The sequence below is a fragment of the Glandiceps talaboti genome, chromosome 11 (genome assembly GCF_964340395.1).
Source record: "Glandiceps talaboti chromosome 11, keGlaTala1.1, whole genome shotgun sequence".
In the NCBI taxonomy this organism is placed as follows: Eukaryota; Metazoa; Hemichordata; class Enteropneusta; family Spengelidae; genus Glandiceps; species Glandiceps talaboti.
The window spans coordinates 15532719-15544214 of record NC_135559.1 but is presented as its reverse complement, the minus strand read 5'-3'; positions in this window follow the sequence as shown (position 1 = coordinate 15544214).

The following is an 11496-nucleotide window of genomic DNA, read 5'->3' as shown; positions in this document are numbered from 1 at the left end:
CGCCGAAACTACACAGCAGTTTCACCAATCACGTATTAATAGAAGCAAATCACATGATATATCCCTATTTGACTGGCTAAATGATGCCACGTCGTATGCCACTACTAACCTTTGGTATGGGATGATCAACCAATTGGTGACTAGAAAGAAACCACGTGATTTACTTTTACTTGATTGGCTTACAGGTACCACATTGAATTGATTGATTGATCTGAACTGAACTGAATTGAATTGATTTATTCACCAGATACAAAACGTATCAAAATATGAACATTTCAAAGAGGTTATCGGGATAATACACCAGGTGAGGATCACAGAAATAGATAGAGCTGAACTAGTCGATTCTGAGACCCTGGCGAAATAAATATTCAAGAAAAAAGTACACGTCTGTAACTGTGCAAAATTGAAAGAGAAGAAAGGAGATATCAACAGTACTAGTAGTCGTAATAAATAGACTAATATGATATGATATTAATAATGATTAACATAATAAATACATGTCGGAGAACATTTGATATAAAATTGATACCAAGTTAAAGAAATATATACACCTGTTTCCTACGAAAATTGTTCAGGTGAACTGTTCAAGTTGTTTTGAAACTGTCTCTATGAGCTATGTGTTTAAGGTGGCTCTGTAGGGAGTTCCATTGATGAGTACGTGCATATTTAATACTGCTTTTGTTTTGTGTCAGGTTAACTTTAGGTATGTCAACTATGTCATGAGTAGCAAAACCGGTAGGATATGAATTGGGGACTTTATCTATATCAAGGTCTGTATCATGAGCAACATGATTATTTAATAAGTGAAAAGTAAAAAGAGACGTGTGAAATCTACAAAGTTTGTAAATGGGCATAATTACCTATCTGCTTAAATAAATTTATCAATGTGGGCAGTAAAGTCAGAGAAGGTAATTAGGCGAGTAATTTCTTTAATAATAAATATAATGGCTATAAGAAACAAATGAAAGTATTGTCCCAGATTTTGATATAGTGACCAGTGAGTGGATGGATGGATGGATTAGCAACACCACTCTCCATTTGAGGATTATTAGCATTAATTGATTACTGATTCCACAATGATTAACAAATGGTTGGTCAGTCATGCCTGTCTACCTTCGCTGACAGCATTCCCTGATAGCGTCAAATAACATATTTTTTGACCATATTCTTGATAGTCCATCAGGTGAGACTAGAGTATGTCAAGAAGGTTGAACTTGGATTGGAAACATTGATAACATTGAAACTTTAGAAATGGACTAGCATAATTATAACAAACAAAAGTGAAGACAAATCGCGAAAGAAATATGGTACTGCAAAAGAACAATATCGACTTCCACAATTTTGTAGAGTGTATATCATAAAATAATCATGACAGGAATGGATAAACATACAGGTAGATACAACGTTGTAGAGACCATGATGTTTTCATATGCGGCGATGGAAATTAAAACTTTTTATGATACATCGTAAATACTACCATTCGGCTCGACCGACTCCCGACACCGGTACAATTGAATTGAATCAATCTAATGAAATGGAATGCCAATAGCTTTTGCGTGCACGTGAGCAAGGACAATCATTGCTCTAGATGATACTTTTAAATGTGTATTTTTCAAACTTGGTGTACAAGATCTGTTTACGATGGTTAATTACACATGACGCGTCGGTACAAAGTCCTTCAGATTGAACATTTCGTCTGATGTACAGGTGAGTGAGCGTTATTGAAATATTTTACACTGTATGTATTCCTTAGACTGGTACCAGTCCCTTGGGGGATTTGTAAGTCGCATATTCCTCTATTGTTTTGAGTTTGTTATTCAATTGTAGTTTCTTAAAGGAAAGCGTCCTCAACTGTTTATATTTTCCCATTTTCTCCGATCCCCAGGGGCGCTGGGCACTACTCGTTCACCAGACTCTTTCACAATCACTAACTCATGCTGTTGTCATTTCACACAAGTGTTGTGTGTGTGTGTGTGTGTGTGTGTGTGTGTGTGTGTGTGTGTTTACATGATTTTCAAAGCCTGTGGAGTTAAGCAAGTCTATGTATTCCTTTGACAACGTACTGTTTAATTGGATAAGGAAAGAATTTTGTACAGTGCAATATGTTTGAATGTATGCTACTACGTTTGTGGAAAGCGACTGACGTTTGCCTTACATATATAACAAAGTTTTTTCATCCATGCTGACAACTGCTACTTGCTCCCTGCGAGTTTCTTTTTATGCAGACGAATACACGCAAAACACAAGCATACTTTCTACACTTTCTAGAGAAGTGCTTTCACTTTTGGGGATTTTGTTGCACGCTCCATTGTGATTCAGATACGACTGAGTGATAAAACCTATTCATCGAGTCTGTTGAACACTCACTCTGGGTTTGAGTAGCTCACGGAGAAATTCCCAAGCTCAATCCATTCCGCTACAGGAAACCCATAAACAGAATGTTAAATACTGCATTATTACTCAACAGCGAGCGAAATTAGCGTCCGTCAGTCCAACTTTGTTCAAAGGCTCTCTTAAGGATGGAATGTCAGAATAGATTGTCTAATAGTTAAACGACAGACCGTCTTTCTGTGTGTGTGTGTGTGTGTGTGTGTGTGTGTGTGTGTGTGTGTGAGAGAGAGAGAGAGAGAGAGAGAGAGAGAGAGAGAGAGAGAGAGAGAGAGAGAGAGAGAGAGAGGTGGGGGGGGAGAGAGGGAGAGACAGAGACCTCACAGAGAGATTTACACATAGAAAAGAATGAAAAGTTAGCAAGTTCACCAGCGCATTCTTTTTGAATTACGTTTGAATTTTAACTCCAGATGTTGGAAATTTGAGAGATTAGTCATGCAGAGAATAACTTTTTTTATGATTTCGGTGTTAATCTAGCTTTGTAAATGTACACATCAATATAATATTTCATTACTTCTGGCCATATTGGGCATGATCGTCATACACTAGTATATGATACCACAATCAATTTAATGAGCCCATCTGGTCCTTTGGGGACTTTACCGACTTATTTGCCGACGACATTGCAAATGTCCTTCAGAACACATATTCTACATGGCGATATCGTTTTCTTGGACACGACGCTGAAGAATTTGAAATAAATGGATAGCATTGGCAGGATGATTTGCTTTATCCGAATCGGATTCGGAATCAAGTCGACACTAAGTAGAATCGAATTCTCAACCTCCCCATTGAAACGTTATTGCTCAATCCGAATTAGATTCAGAAACAAGTTGATACTTTTGAGAATTCGTCATCCATACTAGAAATGTCATTACTAAATAACAATCGAATTCAGAATAGAGTGGATAATCTCACAAGTATATAAGATGCTTACGATGCGCCCGCAAACATCGTAGAGTATGGAGCAGTACTGGGCAAAAATTAACGACATCACGATAACATGATTTTCTAGTCCACTGTTGTTATAATACTACAAAATTGTCAATGTATACCTCAATTAGGCTTTTAAAAGTACAATACAAAATTACTAAAATACTCGATGTGGAATTATATCATACAAAACACAAACATGCGTCAATTTCCGAAAAAAATAAAATATACTACCGACTGATTGTTTATGACAGATTTTACACTGTATTACGAAGAAAAAAGAAAATGTTTAGACAAAATTCGCAGGCAGACAGACAGACAGACAGAGAGACAGACAGACAGAGAGACAGACAGACAGACAGACAGACAGACAGACAGACAGACAGACAGACAGACAGACAGACAGACAGACAGACAGACAGACAGACAGACAGATAATAATCTCATCATGAATGATATTGGTCTTGACACAATGAGGTCTCTATTTATTAAGCTTCCAAATGAATCGGCATAATGCGAAATCTTGTGATAAATATTTCTACCATTCGACCATCACCACAACGGACACTAAACAATATAATGTGCATAAGTGGAATGCTGTAAATGACAGACAGACAGACAGACAGACAGACAGACAGACAGACAGACAGACACAGACACAGACAACCAGCCAAAAAGACTGACAGCCAGATAGACAGACACACACACAAATAAATAGACAAACAAACAAACAAACAAACAAACAAACAAACAAACAAACAAACAAACAAACAAAACAAAAAAAAACAAAAAAAACAAAACAGCAAAATAGACAAACATTGTAGAGAGAAGCAACATGCATCATCGTCGTAATCGTCGTCGTCATCATTATCATCATCATGAATCTTTGTCCGGTCATTACACCAAACATATTGTCTAAAATAATTGTTGACAGGTTTTTCAGTGGTTTGGTGCAACAAGTATTAAACATTGAATTTCTTGATTATTTCGAAAGAATAATGAGAAACAAAATAAACAAAACACTTTCAATCCTAATCTGATACGGGTTTTGAATAATACTTTAATAGCTAACTCTTCCTTGATGTAGAGATAATAATTTACACACTACAAATATTGTAACTGGTAAACTCATATCAGAACTCGACTTGTTCCCAATAATATTGGTTTCAACATTATAAATTGATAACATGCCGCTATCATTTCATTTGAATTTGATGAGGCAGTAATACGTCGTCAATAGTGACAACCATATTTACTCTTTCGGCAGAATGTAATAAACACAACAATAAATGAAGAGAAAGTCATGAAAATAAGGTCTTGTTAAATACTGGTATAGCGATGAACACACGTATGGTAATATTTTAAAGTATTAGGCCATTAGGGAATAAATGTCATTTTGAGTTACTCATAGATTGATCATTATAGTCTAAAACGTTTTGGAAATTTCCATGACTTGAAACAGCATGAAAATAAAATATTGGATACTAGTATAGCGATGAATACACATATGGTATGGTTTTAAAGATGCACTATATACAACTAGGAACGTTTTTGTCATTTTTAAAAGATAAAATGACTTGCTCATAATATTGTATTGCCTGAATATTATTGAATCACTGGCGCACAGGGATAAGCTAGTGTGAAACTCATCGATTGATTGATTGATTGATTGATTGATTGATTGATTGATTGATTGATTGATTGATTGATTGATTGATTGATTGATTGATTGATTGATTAATTGATTGATTGATTGATTGATTGATTGATTGATCGATCGAACGATTGATCGATCGATCGATCGATCGATCGATTGATTGATTAACTGATTGAAAGATTGAATGATTATTTTGTGGTGAAATAAGACTTATTTTTTGTGTGATATTGATCAATTGACTGATTTTTGTGGTGATATAAAAAATGTTTTCCTTCTTTCCCTAGCTACTTTTCTCTCTTTCAACTGTACATAATTCTCTCTTTATTGACTAAATAAAGACAACTTGTCCATACTTCTCCTCTTGTCTAAATTAAAACACCCCTAAAATCCGTGACATTAATGATTCTGAATATGACAAATCAAATCGGTATATCACTTGGCCACTTAGTGTCACGGATTCCTAATCTCATTATTAGCAGGGATCAGTTACCGCGAAAATTTCTTTTATCTCTAATCGAGTGGGTGATTATCACATCAGACAAACACTCGAGCATATCAATCATTCAATCAATAAATAAATCGATCCATCAATCAATCCATAAATCAGTTACATGCTCGCTTATCCCTGTGGTTAGTAGTGTAGTAGAATATATAGTTCAATGTAGACAACCAAATTGATTTTGGGGTCTGCACCAAAAAATCAGCGCCCTATTGACATTTTCAACTTATTACTATACTATTAATAGATAGAATAGAATAGTCATCTAAATGACATGTACAGAATGAAATGGCTAATTATTAATTTTAACAATTTTCAGTGAATGTATTGCTGTTGTCTGGTCAAAAATAATAATATTTATTTATTCAAGTAAACCAATGGGCGTAAAGCCCATTTCCAGGCACCTTTAGAAACAATACTTCAGTTATATCTAGTGCAGGTTTAATCTGATCAATCAAGTTATATCAGGACGCCAAGGAACGTCTAACAATACGTCATTAGTAAATACTTCTATGTTTAAAAGGTTGGTGAATTGGTATTGAGGAATGACTGCAAAAACGCCATATAGTTAAAACGATGTAGGGTTATTTTGGATATTGTTGTCTTGAAATATGTATGTTTGTAAGGTGACATTATGGAAAGTAGGCTTGCCATTGATGTATAGCATATATATGACGATGCGGGAAATAGGGAATACTTTTTGTTGTACCATGCACGAGCCATTTAGAACAAAAACATATGCAATATATATACTCTGGTCGTTCTACTTCAAGATAACGCGCTTCTATGTTACGACAATGTGCGGCTACGTCACTGGTTCTGCTGTGTCCGAAATATTAGTCAAAACTTTCAAAATTACCATTACTTTCTACAATTTTTCTTTGCTATTACCGATGCTGTTATAATTATGTTATTCTCCAATAGTTATAGTCTGTCGACTCGTAGTAGTCACAAAGACCCCTTAGGTCACGTTTATTTTCGTTGGCTGAATGAAGACAAATGTTAGGGCGTAACATCTAAATGTTACCATACGGACGGCCACATACCAAACGTGCGTGGTCTGATACCTGGCATTACTTTTTTATCGAAGGAACAACAGCATCATTCACATCATAATGTGTCAGGTACACCCAGACGCTCAAATTCCACAGACTAACTTATCTAGCGACTGTGACCGAATAGAGAGTATTCATTATAGTTGTATGATAATACATCAACAGCGTTAGTTTAACAGTGATTAAATATAGTAATTCCGATGGTTTTGCTATGTATACAAACCAAAGGAATGATGTGTCATAATGCCCAATAAAGTAATGCCGAGTGTTTGCGACAGCTGGAAAATCATGCAGTTAGGTTTGCCATCAGTTCCGCTGGCCCTATGGTTGTGAAAACGCATAGAAAATGTGTATAATTTGAATCGGTAACCACAATTACTGAAACTGTGAATAAAGGTGAACAAAGGTACAAAGACGACGACTACTGCCAGATGGTGCTTGATTGGCCAACCATCCAAGAGTGACAAAACCACAATTTGAATAAAATTGTTAAAAATGTCTTAATAACACAGTACATCATACCTTTCTGAGCTTATCACAACTAATGATGTCGTTCATCAACACAACACAAATTCCATATTCTGGAAGCACACTCCCTATCCTTCAGATTCAGGGCATCCACCGCACACATCGCATACATTCAATTCACATCAATTCAATTAGTCCATCAGTTTAATGATTTATAATAACCCCAATCTCTCACTCTTAGAGATCACTTACTCTTCCGTATGTTCTTGTCATGTGTTTGGTGTCTTGTTCTTTATTTTCAATTTGATCCTAACTTTTTCGTCAATATGTAATGAATTTACTGCACTGCCAATGCATGCAAAAAATATTTCATAGATGCCTTGCCGTCAACAAATAAATCAATGAATATATGAATAAGTAAATAAGAAACAAACAAATAAATGAACAAACAGAAAAGGCAAACAAAGAAAGGAAAACAATTGCTGACCAAATGGTAGTCATAAGTATAGTTGAAAATCAATACTTACTGTATAACTCAAGACCTTGAATACAAAAGTGGCCAATGGCATATTATCAGAGGCAAGCTTTATTTTTAGACCATGACCTTTGACTTTGATCTCCAGGGCCAATTGTCAGAATGCAGCTATTTATTCCTTGTCACAGACATTTCTTGTAATTATGTGCTGCCAATTCTTTATGAAACATGGTTACAGGTAACACAGAAGAAGAGCAATTTATATAAAAGCTAGCTATACATTTGGGTGCTCACATAAATTTGTACTGCATGGTGGACTATTGTAAAAAAAATCATGATTTATTGCATAACTCTGAAACCTTAGTATACATAGAGACTTGATTCAAGCGTCTACCCTTGTATCATCACGCGGAAGTGTTCTTTTGAGGCATTAAACTTGACCTTGACATTAAGGGCAGATGATCAAAACCAGGATATTTTGTGCACATTGCAGACATTATAGTATATAGGTGTGACTCTTTAAAACATCTTGGACACATAACATAGAGAACAAGGCAAATACATACATTTATTTCATCCATTAGTCACACAGAAGTCTAGTTTTTGACGACATGTGTCTTCTAAGAAAACTTGTCATGTTGTAGAAAGATGTTCCCTTCTGCTTTTTAAAAGTTGTAAATCAAAATAATTGTTAAAGGTTCTGCGTGGTTGCATTCTTTCCCCTTTGCACATTGCTCTTCTCACTGTCGTTTGGTGTTCATTTTATACTAGTATATTATTTATTTTGCGATAAACCTTTGATTTTTAGCTTTACGTTGTATCTTATAAATCATACGTGTTTGATGTACTTTTAATATGTCATTATTGATTGTAATGTGTAATTTGCATAAGTAATCACTTTGAGAGTTAAGCAATATATTTAGAATGCATACTTTAAATTTCAGATAATTTAGTACACGCATTGATGATAAGAAGTACATATGTACTTTGATTTAGCTGATAATCTGAATAGCTCAATTTGCAAAATTAATTATTGTCGATTGTCAACCAATATCCTAAGTATAAGTTTCAAATTTCATATTGTTTCATATAATTAATTTTCCAATTAAGGGTACACCATGTTTCAAAGCTATACCCCAGAATTGCGCATTCCAGCAATGTGTGTAGGAACAAAAATCGATGGTTTTGCACTCGGTTTAAAATCTGGTTACTTATTTTCGCACACAGTTCCTCAATATGGGATCTCCTACTCGTTTTAGAAATATAACAGTACGAGCAAGAATCAGATTTCTGCATGATCAGTGTGCATTGCAATATGATGTGTTTTACAAATGAGCGTTTGGGGAAATTACAGATATTTTTCCAAGGATCATTTTTCTTGCAGAAGAATAGATCTATTTGCCGACGACATTGCAAATGTCCTTCAGAACACATATTCTACATGGCGATATCGTTTTCTTGGACACGACGCTGAAGAATTTGAAAAAGTGGATAGCATTGGCAGGATAATTTGCTTTATCCGAATCGGATTCGGAATCAAATCGACACTAAGTAGAGTCGAATTCTCAACCTCCCCATTGAAACGCTATTGCTCAATCCGAATTAGATTCAGAATCAAGTTGATACTTTTAGAATAAGAATCGAATTCTCAACATCTCCATTGTACGCTATCAGTCAATCATAATTGAATTCAGAATCAAGTTGATACTTTTGAGAATTCGTCATCCATACTAGAAATGTCATTACTAAATAAGAATCGAATTCAGAATAGAGTGGATAATCTCACAAGTATATAACACGTACTAGTACTCCCTGTAAAAATGGTGAATTCGATAACAGACCTGCCAAAGTGAGAATTATATCAATAAGGGATAATGATGATAGTGTAGAGGTTTGGTAGTATGACGCCACCAACGTTCGTCTTGGCTTGTGCTTTTGGATGGTCATGTGATGTGTTTTGTTGTTGTTGTTGTTGTTGTTGTTGTTGTTGTTGTTGTTGTTGTTGTTGTTGTTAACGTATGGCGGAAACCGAGTTGCATCTAACTGTGCACACTCGTCTAAATTTCATGGATTCGGCCGTTTATCGTTAATGAACAGACTGAATTTAGGACCAAGGAAGCTGATGTTCGAAAGCAAAAGGAGCTGATCGACATAGTTAATGATGTTGGGTCGAAGATAATTCATGTACATGTAGTCAGCGAAGCCAGTGAACTTGATGTTGCGTCAAGTACCAATGACTATGGTCTTATACTTGATTTAGTATTGTATGGTCAGTATAACGACAAACCCTTAATTTCTTTATCTCGGTGTGTTCCAGTCATCGCCGGAACACCAGATTACCAGATTGATTAACAAGAGTTTTACAAGAAGTTTGACTTGCTGATACTTTTGATTTCTTGGTCAACTATTCTGTATCCTCGAAGAGACCATGTGCGTTATGCAAATGAGACAGTCTTTCGTCATTGTTGCATGTAGATATAGTGAGCCAAGTCCTGTACATGTGTTATGTCAGCCGTTTGCCGTTGAACATTTCCTGTAATTATCAACGACTGTCAACGCTATCCCGTGATTACCTTCATTGATTGATATTTCCTATCATCGAACGCTTTCCTGATTACCTAATTTTACAATTGCGATATACGGGTAGAGTTGCTGTAGTTGTGTGTGTGTCGTCAGATTGCTGAACAAGCCGTCACGATTACCGGCTGTTGAAACCCTACAACTAGTGATCACTGTGCAGAGTTGTGTGGAATACTTTAAAGCTAGGTATCCTTTATTAAACAATTGACACTTTATGAACATTTATAGTAACTTTGTAACTGTAATAACTTTGTATTAGCATTGTAAGAACTTTGTAGAATACTTTTGTATATATCTTTTACTGTAATATTTCCAGAAAGACTTACTTACTGAACTTTGTAAATACTTTCAAGAAATTGTATTTCTAAACTATTTGTATTGACTACGGTCAAAATTCAAGATTGTCCTGAAATCATTGTGAACAATAATAACGTTGGTTACTGTTACATCTGTGTCCAGTGATATTATTTATGTATGTGAGCAACACTAATACGACTAAAAGCCCCCATGATCATGCACTAGTCAATGTTTATACACAGTCCCTTTCTAAATGTAATTATAGTGATACCTGTATTGTTTGAACTGAGTACATACAGCTTACAATAGGAATGCTGGAAAATGTGAAAAAAGTGACAATAATAACAATAATAACAACAGAAACAGTACAGTTACAAGTACAGGAACTCAAACTGATATAACATGTGCTGAGATAGATAAATATATTAAGGAAAATGAGTCTATGACCAGAACACTTTCTAATAAAAGTAAATTACTCCGTGACCTTATTATTGAAAAGGTAGTTGAATCAGATTCCTCTGTCAGTCAGTATACTGGTGTGCCCAGTAAAGAGAAATTAAATAATTTCTTCAGTATTCTAGATGAAAGTGAGATGAAGCTGAAGTATTGGAGTGGAAAGGAAAGTGCACAAGCAAAGAATTATCAGAGAAATAAAGGAAATGAGAGTGGACCACAAAGAAAATTAAGTAGATATGAAGAATATATATTGACACTTTCGTTTTCGTTTAGGTCTTCTTACTGTTTTTATGAGTGATCAGTTTGGGGTGTCGCAATCAAGGGTTTCACAGATATTTACCACTTGGATTACTTACATGAGTACAGTATTATCTAAGCGTATGGTATGGCCATCCAGACAACTAGTTAATAAATACATGCCCCTATCATTCAGATTAAAGTTTCCCAATGTCAGAGCAATCATAGATTGTACAGAATTTTCCATTGAGACACCAAGAAATGTAAAAGCCCAAGTTGTAAGATATAGTTCATATAAGTCCCACAACACTTTCAAACTGTTAGTTACTGTGAGTCAGGAGCATTCACCTTTTTATCTACATTGTGGGCGGGAAATGTTTCCGATCGATACATAACTAGCAAATCTGGATTCATTGATTTGTTGGAAGCAGGCGGTGCAATACTAGCAGAT